The sequence below is a fragment of the Armigeres subalbatus genome, chromosome 1, assembly GCF_024139115.2.
Source record: "Armigeres subalbatus isolate Guangzhou_Male chromosome 1, GZ_Asu_2, whole genome shotgun sequence".
NCBI lineage: Eukaryota > Metazoa > Arthropoda > Insecta > Diptera > Culicidae > Armigeres > Armigeres subalbatus.
In genome coordinates this window covers 124,414,520-124,428,682 of record NC_085139.1, presented here as the reverse complement: position 1 = coordinate 124,428,682, position 14,163 = coordinate 124,414,520, and positions in this window count along the sequence as shown.

The window sequence follows — 14,163 nt, the reverse complement described above, 5'->3', positions numbered from 1 at the left end:
ACAAATCTAGATTTTCCGGAGGAAAAAGCGCCAGCAGAGAGATCGAGACCAAGAAGAGACGGAGCAACTGTACCGCGCTAATAACGCACGAAAGTTCTATGGAAAGTTAAACTGTTCACGTAAGGGCCACGTGCTACAGCCCGAGTAAGGACATAAATGGGAACCTTCTGTCTGACTAACGAACGTGATGTGATCCAAAGGTGGCAGCAGCACAACTAAGAGCACCTGAATGGCGATGTTCCGGTATGGTAATGTACCTGAGAGCACGCGGGCAGGACATACGACTTACGGTTCCGAATCTCCAGGAAATCCAGAAGCATATCGGCCGACAGAAAAACAACAAAGCTCCTGGAGTTGACCAACTACCAGGAGAGCAGTGGTGAGGCACTGGCTAGAGCGCTGCACCAAGGTTCGGAAGGATGAGGCTTCGCTGCAGAAGTGGATGGAAGGTGTCGTGTGTCCCATCTACAAAAAGAACGATAAGCTGTATTGTAGCAACTACCGCCCAATTACATTGCTGAACGCCGCCTACAAGATACTCTTCCAAGTTTTATGCCGGCGACTAACACAAATCGCAAAGAGAGTTAGAGTACTAGGCGGGATTTATGAGCGAACGCTCTACCACAGACCAGGTGTTTGTCGTAAGTCATGTATTGCAGAAATGCCGCAAATACAACGTGCCCACACATCATCTATTTATCGACTTCAAAGCCCCATATGATACAATCGATCGGGACCAGCTGTGACAGCAAATGCACGAAAACGGATTTCCGGATAAACTGATAAGGTTGATCAAGGCGACGATGGATCGGGTTATGTGCGTTGTTCGAGTTTCAGGGGCATTCTCGAGTCCCTTCGAAACGCGCAGATGGTTATGGCAAGGTGATGCTCTTTCGTGTCTGCTCTTCAACGCTTTGGAGGGAGTAATACGAAGGACAGGGATTGACACGAGTGGTACGATTTTCACGAAATCCGTCCAGTTATTTGGTTTCGCCGACGACATAGATATTATGGCACTTAACTTTGGGAAGATGGAGGAAGCCTACATCATAATTAAAAGCGAAGCTCATCGAATTGGATTAGTCATCAACACGTCGAAGACAAAGTACGTGATAGGAAGGGGTTCAAGAGAAGACAATGTGAGCCACCCACCGCGAGTTTGCATCGGTGGTGACAAAATCAAGGTGGTAGAAGAATTTGTGTACTTGGGCTTACTGGTGACTGCCGAAAATTGATAAGAGCAGAGAAATTCGGAGACGCATAGCGGCTGGGAATCGTACGTACTTTGAACGCAAGACGCTCCGGTCAAATTGAGTTCGCCACCGTACCAAACTGACAATCTACAAAACGCTCATTAGACCGGTAGTCCTCTACGGACATGAGACCTGGACGATGCTCGCGGAGGACCAACGCGCACTGGGAGTTTTCGAAATGAAAGTGCTGCGTACCATCTATGGTGGAGTGCAGATGACGGACGGTACGTGGAGGAGACAAATGAACCACGAGTTGCATGAGCTGCTGGGAGAACCATCCATCGTTCACACCGCGAAAATCGGACGACTGCGGCGGGCCAGAATGTCGGACAGTAATCCGGGGAAAATGGTTCTCGACAACGATCCGACGGGAACAAAACACAGCGGGCAAGGTGGATCGATCAGGTGAAGGACGATTTGCGGACCCTCCGCAGACTGCGTGTTTGGCGAAGTGGAGCCATTTACCGAGCTGAATGGAGAAGACTTTTACGTATTGCTCAGGCAACTCCGGCCTTAGTCTGGTAATAAATAATAAAGTGAACTTTGAATTCAGGAGTAAAATGGGACATAATTTCATCAGCATTTTGGAAGAACTTTTCAAGCTTGATCTGGAGGAAAGTACACTGTTGCAAAAATGTGAATTTCACCATCAATATGCGTTTTAACATACACATGCTCAAATTTATCAAATTTGGTGGAATCAATGAGCTCCGAATTAAGTTTTGAGGAGATTGCGATAAGAACACCTCCGCCAGACATTCGCTAAGACGAGATCTCGGTCAGCTCTAAAAACCTAAACTTTCCAAAAACTTCTTCGATTTTAACACTTTCTGACCAACTTGTCTCAGTTCCCAAAATAACCAAGAAAGATAACACATTTTTTTTATGTATTTCGTTCATTTTCGTTCACTTTTCATTCGATTGAAGTTCTGACAGTATACAAAAACTTCAATTGCCTGTGCGTTTGATAGAGATTTTGATTGTTCGTCAATAACATCACAATTTTCTACGACTTTCTCCAACGAGTGCAATAAATTGACCGGAAGTACTATTTGTTGGTCGCATTCAGCATATGCCGACAGCGTCAATTCCTTTAAAACCCCGTCTGCTGGCAGGAGCACAAAGTACAGTGATTTGTGAATGAGCTCCTTAGCGCCGGTCCAAATGTTCAATTGGGAGATTATGAACTGTCATCTTCCTTCGTTGGGACTCGAACCCAAAACCCTCAGTTCGCTAGACTGGTGCTTTTAACCAGTAGCCGCTGAGTTGCCAACGCTGACGGAGGACCTTCGTAGCGTTGTTAACTTAAATACATTTTTCGAATAAAAATCGTCAACGTAATGTAGTACATATTCTCTATTCTATGGTCTTTTCAATTACGCAGAATTAAATTATAGTTGATAATGTGAATTATAAAATTTACATACATTAATTTTATATTCAATTTCATCGTTAGGAATATCATATTTTTAGAGTGCTTAAGTATGTGCAAAAGAGAGTCTCTTATCGCTTCCACTCTCTTTCTATTATTACAGATCTATAATAAAGTTTTCATCGGAATTCGTGGCATATATCTAAATATTATAGCTTTGTCTAATGTTCTGAAGTAAAAATGTGACAAAATATGCAAAACTAGCCTATGTACAAGCGAAAGACAGCCTCTCTTTTGCACATACGACCTATAACCTATGTACGAATCTTCGCTATCTCTTTTCCACTTGATAAAAATCAGAAAACAATAGGACTACTAGCTGTCAAATTTGACAAGTACTGGTCCTATTATTTCTAATTTTCAACAGGTGGTAAAGAGATATACGATGTGATGACGTTACCGTGCAATGGAGTATTCTCAATGTAATTTAGATTTTTTGTCTTTTAATTCTATCAATATATAAGACCCAAGGTGTCCTAAATGAAGGTGAATTGATGTATCTAATAAGCCAAACTGCCATGCTGAAAGAGATGGCCAGTTTGTTTTGATGCAAAAATCTAGCAAACCATGCAGCTCATGAACGATTGCACTAGGACTACCGTGGGGCATCGAAATCCGCACACTTAAGCAACTTAGTATATGAAAAAGTCATTAGAAAATAAGAATCGAGAGTAAATAAAACGTTTGTCATTAACACAGGAGCATGAAGGCTTCTACATTTCAAGTGTTTCACATTTACTCATTAAAAACTATGAAAAACATGATAAAATAATGAATTAAATCAACTACTCCTGACTCGCAGGATAAGATAAATTATTTCTACATTAATTACCTTTAACCCCCTTTAATTTATTGATATCTCATGAGGTGGATGGATTCAGTGCTGTACGGATTTCGGTCCCGCACGGTAGGCATTTCCAGTAACCCCATGAAAAGGTTTAAACGATGAGTATTTGGAATGACGTCACTTATCTAACAGCATACTGAACACAAGTATCTGCATCGTGGGATTTCAATAATGATGGCGATAACCTACTTCCAAGTTGAATTTTATTCGTCCAATTCTACCAGTGCCACCAAGCTACTGTCAGATCCGATTGCCACTCTGGTCATTTTTCAACCCATTCCAGAATTGGGTTTTTCTTGATACGGCTAGGTCCATTCGTTATTCCAACCATCTATCATGCCACTACAGAGCTGAATTTCAATAAAAGCCCTGTAGTTCCTTGAAACCACCGACCAAGCCACTCTGGAGTTGGATTTTTCTTAATCAATATGGAGTTTCTGAACGTCATCCAATCCACTCCACGCGCTTTTCATTTCGAACATCTGCAAGATAGTAATGGAACGTACACACGGTCGAGCAGTTTGACCAACAATGACTCCACCTCTCGTTTATTCAAACATCCATCAAGTTTCACCAACAGCGGCACAAACAATCAATTGATTCGACCAACAATATCACACACGAACGACCGAAGCGCCAACTTGAGCACCAACCATCAAAAAATATATGGGGGATTGTGCAACTTCACTACAAACGCTCAAACGTGTTCGGCGAACATTGACTCCGCCCCCGATAGTAAGCATATGCGGTATTTCGAAAAATTTCGTTTCAGGTGGTTCGAAACGAAATTCCGCGGAATTTCGCGGAATTTGAGCATGGCGAAATCAGATTTCTTGATTTCGTTTCGTTTCGTAAAATTACAAAAATTTCGCCTGAAAAAACTAGCTAAAAACGAAATTTAACGGAATTCCGCGGAATTTCGAAACAAATTTAGACTTAAACTATACTGTCTCGTACGGTCGTGTATTATCAAAATTTTTGGCTGCGCCGCAGAACAAAATCATGAAGCTGTTTTCAAAAATTAATGTTAACTAGCGAAAGAAACCCAGCTTTGCCCGGGTGGTGAAAATGTAATAATGAACTATTTGCAGCACCGCAATCTAGATCAATTTCAGTGCGTTTGTTTTGTTTTCCTCAACAGCTGACCTAAAATAGTATTCTAATGATTTTTTACATTTCCCCGTTGAATTCACTAACTTTTTGTACATACAAACCTTGCAGATCCCAAAACGAATCGATTAGGAAAAAAATCTTGCAAATCGGTCAAACCGATCGCGAGTTAAATCGTCAGGAAGCAAATCTCAACTCATTTTTTCCACAGGTAGAAAACCACTTCTTCGCTTCTAAACTATGCATGATAATCGAATTATATAAGGATAAAGCTATTTTTAACTCAAACGGATAGCATTGAACTAGTTAATGTAATAAAAGTTTACAGTTAGAGCTTATTATTCTTATTGAACGCTTTCTATAGTATACGAGTTCTCTTACTTATTCTGTTTTCATACTGCGTTTAAAACCAAAATTTATAAGGTAAAGCTGTTTTTATTTTTATTTATACAAAATTTTCTCGGGACAACAAATTCTGGGGTATTACCTTTTCGCCAATGGTAAACGGGAACACGGCGGCTTATCACAGACTGCTTCATCTGTTACTATAATTTTATTGGTCACAAAGCAGTTATTTGACTTTAAGAAAATGAAATCAAAATACATGAGTGGGGTACTCAGACAGAAAGTATTTATATTTTGCACCAATCGCCAATGAAAAATTGTGCAGAAACATCATGAGAGCAATTTACAAAACTAAGTCTTTGAGTATGGAATTATTATTTCATTACTGTTTTTTGTCTGTTTGGTTTGTTTTTTTTTTTGTTTTATTATCACTAACACGATATCGCGCAAAATATAATTGCCAATTCACTTTAAATCTATGTATTTGTTGGAATTGCAATTCACTTCAAATTAATTACAATTTTTAATGAATTTAGAACGGTGAGTACCATGACTAACAAATCATTTATCTTCTACAATCGAAACTAGATGGAAAATATCCGCATATGTTTTCATGTAACTCTTAAGTGAAAATCATTTTGAGTGTACATAATATAAAATCAATTCAATAAAAATTCCGCGGAAAAAAATTAAAGTTTCGTTTCGTTTCGAAAAATTTCGAATTAAATGAACGTTGATTTCGTATCGTTTCGAAGTCTCGAAAGTGAATCTATTTTTCGTTTCGTTTCGTTTCGAATCAACATAGACATTTCAAATTTCGTTTCGTTTCGTTTCGTCAGGAAAAAGTGTCTTATCGCATACCCTTACCCGATAGCTCAAACCAAAATCAAACCGTTTTGATTTTTTCCAACCGAGTCGTCAACTGTCAAATGGTTGTTCGAACAATTTCACACACGTTCAAACAAAGCAGCAACCGAAGCGTTTTCTTGGGGGCGGAGTCAATGTTCGTCAAACTGCTTGACTGGTATGTACGTTGCATAAGGGGCGCCCAATAAAGTTTTGCAAATGACGCCGGGAGGCCGCGCTACGACTCTAATTCAATTACATGTAAAAATATGGTGAACGCATGGTTGTTTGTTTTGTAATAATGGATTGATCAACAATATTACGAGTGAGGTGAAAAATTCGCAAATCGTTAAATTCAAGGGAAAATGAACGGGTTTTGCTCATTTTTTTATTACAATTCAAATATGAATAACTAATATTGATTTTTAATGGTAATATCCGATCATAACTGTCCTACAAAAGATTTTACATCTGAGTGATTTTATGAGTAGGGTTGTTTTGCCCCGTGGGTAAGTTATGTAGCGTACACACGCTCAAACACGTTGGATCAACATTGACTCCGCCAAGAAAAAAGCTTCGGTTGCTGCTTTGTTTGACCGCGTGTGAAGTTGTTTGAACAACCATTTGACAGTTGGCGGCTCGGTTGGAAAAAATTAAAACGGTTTGATTTTGGTTTGAGTTGTCGGGGGTGGAGTCAAGTTTCGCCGAACATGTTTGAGCATTTGTAGTAAAGTTGCACAAACCCTCATATATTTTTTGATGGTTGGAGCTCATGTTGGCGCTTCGGTCGTTCGTGTGTGGTATTGTTAGTCGAATAAATTGATTGTTCGTGCCGGTGTTGGTAAAACTTGATGGATATTTGAATAAAAGAGAGGTGGAGTCAATGTTGGTCAAACTGCTTGACCGTATGTACGTTCCATTATGCATTGTTCTTCCCTACACAAACTTGCTGCTAGCCAGCCAACCAACTCGCCAGCTGTCACTTTTTCTTTCTCCACTGTATACCACATCCCGCATGCAGTGGCTACTTAGACCACCGAAGCTACCTATTATAAGTCGAGACCTAGGTATATGAATTTACTTCATATCCGAGAAAAGACGCGACCTGAAATGTTTCGTCTTAGAAAATGCCAACGACTGGGATCGAACTCTGGACCTCTGGTCTGGGGCAAGCACGCTTACTACTGAACCATCGACTTCGTATCCAGGATATTTTTGAGTTGTATAAAAATTACAACTGCTTGGAGAACATGGAATGCTCCATAAAGCCTGAAACCAGAACCCATCCTTGTAGGGACTTTTGTCATCACATTTGTTTCGAATGAAAACGCAACTCGTTCATTATTTTGACTCATACTAAATCCTCCACGCACGGACCTCTCGTTCGAACACGAAACCGTCGAGGGAAAGCCTCAAGTTGGATTAGAACTCCGAAGTTCGCCCCGGGACGGCTGTCATTGTTCGTCGACCAATCCGTGCGCTTCAAATGTGTATTGATTTTGTTTTTATTCACCATTATTTTCTTTGTTTTCTGTTACAACTGTTGCGCCGCTGATGTTCTACACACAGTGTCACATTACTTTTCCTTTTCTGATGGTAGTCAGTGGTGATGTGTTCATGATAGCATATAAGTGTTTTTTTTATTCTGTTGTTTTATTTATCTTCATCAGTTTATCAATAGTATAAGTATATAGTTCTAGGGTTTCTTATTTTTGCTTCATTTTTCAATTGTTTTTCGTCTTTTTTTGTTTAATATTTTTTTCTTGCAATTCGTTATTTCATCTGTTAAGAGTGTGGGCTTGGTTGTTTTTACTTGTTTTGTGTCCAATATAAAAAGCCTTCCTCTTTCTTTTCTCTGGTTGCTCCATACTTTGCTTTCCTTTCTTTGCTTTGTTTCACGCTACGCAATCTTTTATATTAGATATATAATGCTTTTTTCATTTGCATGAGAGAAAAAAATTGGTATGAGTGGTTCCTTCGTCCAATCGATAAGATTTCTTGTTTGTATATCAAGCAGCGTTTATTTATTTTTTGTGTTTGCTTTACAATAAATTCATATTTAATAAAGAGTAGTTTGTTGGTCGCCTTTCAGGCGATTTGTAGGTTATAATTGTTCGTATAAAAATGGGAGGAATCAACGTAACTAGTGGACTTACACTTTTCGATCGAGGAGAAATAAACAAACTGGCTTCTGTTATTCGTGTTATAGAACTCTGCTCTTGATATCTGGATCGATTAGTTGGTGATTTTGTTTGCGTATTTCCATTCAGTTGGGGTTGTAAACATGTATTATATCTTTTAAAACCTCTATTTTGCCTATGTTGTACACTGTTTTGTTTTTGTTTATTTCATTATAGGTTTGTTTCGGTTGCAATTTTGTAAGACTTTGCTTTTATTTGTTTGGTAGGGACCAGTGTGCGCATTTTTCAAAACGTTGTTGAACTAATCAAAACAGAAGCATCCTTGATAGTGTTTGTGTATATGTTTTTCTTAATTACGGACATAAACTATGTTTCGCTCAACTGGACATTCAAAACATTGACATTCATACAGCAAATGGTAATGACGGCGATAATGGTAATGATGAATGATTGGGAATTGATAAGAGAATCTTTAAAATGCATCCTGACAACCGAAATAAAGGTTTACAACTGTATACGTCTGATTATTAATAGGAAAGTTTCAAAACCAAAAGTTAGGACAATGCTTTTTTCCCTCAATTGTAACAATCAGATTTGCTCTTTCTCATTTGTTTCATCTCCATCTGCTGTGAAATATAGCTCAATTATGGTTACGATAAACTCAGTTTACAATTACAATAGTGAAACACATTTAGATAATAATAATAATTTTTGTTTAAAGTTTTTAAAGATATTATTTATTTGTTAGTTTGTTTCTGAAAAGGTACACAGTATCTGCATTCACTTTGCTCTCTCCTCTCACCTGCTTTGTTTCCTCCATCTTTTTTTTTGTTAACGCATATACTTTTCACTGTAGCTCAAATAGTACAAGTCAATAGTAACGTAAGTAGATATAAACTTTCTAAACAATTGTGATATTTGAAACAAAAGCAATCGAATGAAACACAAGACAATGCTGAAAGTATGGAAAAGAAAGAGTGGCATTGCAAAATAAAATATTTTTATTGCTATTTTTCTGAAAAAACGTTCACAAAACATACATTTAATAAAAATAATAAAAGGGTATTCCACTTCTGGATTCTATTCAGGACATTCCTACTGACCTTCTGTAGATGGGAAAATATGAAAACAATTCCAAAATAAACAAAAACTAAAATCGAGTAACATCTCACTTTATTTACGGGACTCTAGACATGAGGGGGTATTAAATATAATTAACTAAACGCTTTTCTATGTTGCCTTGCAGTAAATTTACAGTAAAAATAATGCAAAATGCGGTTAAATAAGTTTTGCTAGGTATTAAAAACTTTTTTTTGTGTATCAAATGCGAACAAACAATTGAAGGAGTGCTTTCTTTTTCTTTTTTTTGTTACGTTTCCTTCCTTGGCAGATGATGCCCGCCAGCATCATGATCTCCAGATGCGTGCTCAATATAACTAAGAAAAACAAACAGATTTTGTGTTCAGTGTTTTACGTCTGTATGAGTGTATGAGTTTTTGCCTTTGCGTAGGCTCTCGCTTTGACAAATAACTGGTATTTTGTTAAAAAAGATTATTTATTTATAGGTAGATGCGTATGTAGTCAAAAAAATTAATCCTATCCTTAGATGTTTTATTAAGTTTGCATTAAGTAATAATAGTTTCCATTTTCGATAGTAATAATTATATAATTGTTTATTTATCCTTGAATAGTAATTATAATTGTTGTAATTAAAATAGAAAGGAAACAATTTGTACTCTCAATGAAAGGATGATGCATTTTATGTCATATATAGATAATAATTATTGTAGTATTACCATCTACTCACTTGCATTTTCGGTTTGCCAAGTGTCTACCTCTAGTTGCAAATATTTATTCCAGAATATATCTTTAAACATTTAGTTAAATTAAACCTATAAACATATATGTACGCTTCAAAAAAAATAAACTAGAAAAAACTAATCGTAAACAATATATGCTTCTTCGTAGAAGGGCGGCTTTGGATGTATGCGTTTCAAAAATCGCTTCACAGTGATAGGACTGGGGTGATGGGACATGAAGGGGAATGAGATAAACGGAAGGAGATGAATAGATAACATGAGTCATGGCTTAAACTACATTACGGTTTACGACAAGATGAGAAAATTGCTAGGTACAAGCATGAAAGCAAACACCAAACTGAAAAGCGGGTGGAATAGGAAGGTGCGACTGTTCAAGTTCCTTTGTGACCGTGCTGTCAAAATATGGAAACAAATCAACAACATCAAGCCCTCCCCAATCTCCCTCCCACGCCCACCGAGGGGCGGCCCAGCGTTAAACTCATACAAACAATCAACTTTGTGCAAAACTATCGACTTCTCCCTTGCTAATTGTATTTGTGTTTGTGTCATTTCTACTCTCTTCATTTAGTTTACTGCATAAAAATTCCTTCGTCTACTACGATTTAAGCAATTTGCCTTCCATTCAAAATTTGCTTAATAAAATAAAACAGAATAAACATCAAACGAAAATTCACTAATGAGGTAATCTGGTAAAAAGAGAGTCTGTCTCTGCTCTCCGCCCGAACGGATTTTCCACTTGTTACGCCGACAAAAAGAAAACAAACTACGACGCTTCTAATAATTAAAGAAAGTCGAAACAATCGCGCCTTCCCTCGGTTCTAATTGCTTCACTTCTATGTTCCTGCCTATATGTTTCTGCTTCATATAAAATGTAAAAATATGACTGTACACAATTTTTCGGGAGGGTTTTGCTTTTACTCACACACGAGATACACAATGCGTAGCCATTTTGCCAATCAAACTGTTGTAACGAAGAGGGTGCTTTTATTGAGTGCAACTCACCCACACGGAAGCGTGGAGCGCGTTAAGAGAAATTTTATCCGTGTATTTTTTTTCACAGTGACGAGTTTTTTTTTGGTTTTATTAAACAGTTTTGAATTTTTTTTAACAAACAACTAAAGTACGCCGAAATGTTTGGAAAACCTTACAATCTAAAGTTCACGCGAAAAAGTTAGACACAAAAAAACACACGCGCACACATGTTTATGAATACCGATGAAAAACACATCTTACACACTAAGAGAAATGTTCAATTTGGATCGAAATGGGTGATTAAATTTAGATGGCATAGTTTGTTTTCGCTTAATCCTAATGGGTAATGTTTAGGGCGTAAAGTGATTTGAAAAAGTACGTTCCTTGAACTCCAATTGATGCTTTGCTATGCAAAGAATGTTTTTTTTTTATTTCTTGTTGTTTGACAAATGCAATTCACAGATGTGAGTATGTGTATTTGGTGTTAGTTTAGACACAAAAAAAAACTAGACGAAAATGTTGAACCACAGCTTAGTAGAAAATTTCAATGTACAACCATCGTGATAATGTCGCTTGATGATTTGAATGTTGAGGAATAATTTTCACAAAAAAAATAGATCCGATCTGGGTGCTGCGGATAGAGCCGCTTTTCTGCGCTCAAGCGAGTAGAGGGATATTTTGAAATCACTTCCATAAACAAAATTATTTTGAAGTTACTCGGCTGTCAAACATTTCCCGCTCTTCGAATTTCTCTTTCCACGCTGCATGAGGGCGCACAAATGCGCTAGACTCTACATGACTTAACGATTGTTTACATACATTCATGCTCCAATCAGCTGCTGAATCTCAAGAAATTTCATAACGAGTGCTTTTTAGATGCATTCCTACTAATTTTCCACTCGAAATATAATGTGAGAATATTTGTTACAAAGAATACAAAACTCAAACAAAGTTTATTTTTATTTTTTCCCCAAATAATAACAATACTTCTCAATATTAGATCAGAAGCGAACATAACCACAATCTTCAATGTTTGGCTCCGGCACAATAGAAAATTTTGGCTTCAGTTTGACAACCAAATCGATTCTATCCGCACCACCCAGGATCCGATAAGTAAACAAGACTCACGAAAACAGAGGTGGAAATGGAAGGTTTTGTTCAAATGCCGTGAATTTCCAGTCAAACAAGGGGTTTTAGACCCTCGTTTGGAAACTGCGGGAAGGATGATAATAGTAACTTCGAAAGAACTTCCGGTTGGTCGTAAACGAGAAATAATAAATTGAGTATGGAATCTAAACCTAATTAAATGACGATACACACACACAGACACAACGGAGTGACACGAAAAAAGCGGTAAGGGGTGAGAAATGCAGGACAGGGCGTACAAATTCACGAACCACACAAACACTCGTAAATTCAAAAAGGATTGAATCCGTCTTCTGTTTTTCAACAATTACTATCACAATCAAGGTTATTGGGGGGTTCATAACTATCACATTTCATTTTACTGTTTACTGTCAGTGTCGAAAGTAATTTGGGATTTGAATTTGATTTTTCGTAGCGTTTTCAAAGGCACTACTATCAATACTCAAGCAACAAGCAGCAGTCATTTTTTTATCCGACGCTTGCTGCGATGCACCAAAGCCAAAATAAAAAGATGACAAATATTCGTTGCTTTTTTATCGAGACTGGTGCCTCTAAAAACGCGAGGTTTTACCTTAAGGATAGCTAAATTTGCCATCGTTAGAAAAAATAAATGCATACACATTTACAGACACATTTCCATCATGAAGAGAGCAAACAAAAAAGAACAACTCACTCTAACAAAATCGCACAATTTGTAACACACTTAAGCAGACACACACACTCATTGGCAGGAATGGGGTTGAAGAATTTGTTCATTTTTTAAGCTTCTTATCATAGCCAATTTGGGGGTTTTGAACCATCACAATTTTGATCACAACTTATTCGGGTTATAAAAGGGTTTCACCCATGTTTTCAACACCACGGATCAAGTAGAAAACACATTCGTTAAATAGATACATTATCAACTCGACCTATCTGCTTTTGTAAACAAAAATTCAAAAGTCGGGTTCTCAAATCTGTGCACAACATCACTACTGACAGTTTGCATAAGGTTTCTGCAACTTGTCGGTGGAATTGGTTTGCATGAATGTGTCATCAGATGACAAAAATTGACGTTTGAATATTTGTTTACAAAATCAGAGAGGTTATTATTTAACAGTTTATTTGCCATGTTACTGAAAAAAATTGTGAGTCAGTGCCAGTTTAGCTTTAGTAAGTATAAAACACAAGAAGTTATAAACTATAAAGAAAGACTGTCGCTGTTTTCACTGCTCGAAACATCTTTCGCTGGTTGCCATAGACTGGGAGCGATATGTCATTGCAACATGCATATGATTTGACAGGACTAATCATGTTTGGAAAGAAGAACAAAGGAAGCCCCAGCGACAATCTTTGGCTGTAGTTTATAATAATTTTGAAATTTTTAGTATTAGGAAGATTTATTGATTTTTTCCACAATGTTTTGAAAAGTACAATTTTTCGCTCAATCAGGAGAAAAGCACACAAAAAGCCCACCCAATTTAATACACAGAAAACGTCACACGAAAACACACACACACGTACTAATTGGAATGAAGCTGAAGAATTTGTTGAGGAATTTTGAGAATCTTGGATTATTTGCTATCACAGTTTAAGCCAATTGGAGGGGTTTTCAACCATCACAATTTTGATCACAACTTTTTCAAAGTTCTATAGATTTGAAATCGAACATCCCTTGACACAGATCTAATAAAACGATTGCCATATCGTGACGAAGCTTGAGTGCATTGCTCACCGACAGTGAGTAAGTAGCGTACCAAATGTTCATCACGAAATGTTTTACATTTCGTCAAATCTTACCAATAGGAAACGAAAGGTTATAATGCTGTAAGATAGGGAAAATTTTGAACAAGCAAGCAGAATCAAATGATCAAAATAAAAGAATCGAACTCATAAAAGCACAAAATCGATGTAGAATTTTGAGAATTTGATTCCGATCACCATATTTTATCACAGTTTGAGCCAATTGGGGAGTTGCAAATGCCAATCACAAATCACGTTCAATCAACAACTCGCGAAACATTTATAACCCACTCGAACTAAATTCCGCAAGCAGTCATCAGAAAACACACAATCACGCTAAAAAAGAATAAGGAATGGGATTGAAGAATTGGATAATTTTATTATCACAATGAAGGCCAATCAGGGGGGTTTTGAACCATCCAAATTTCGATCACAACTGTTCAAACGAATTCAATTCCAATGTCGTAACACTGGAATTCCACCCGCACAAAAAAGAAAAAAGTAAATGTTATAAGGGTCCCCATACACG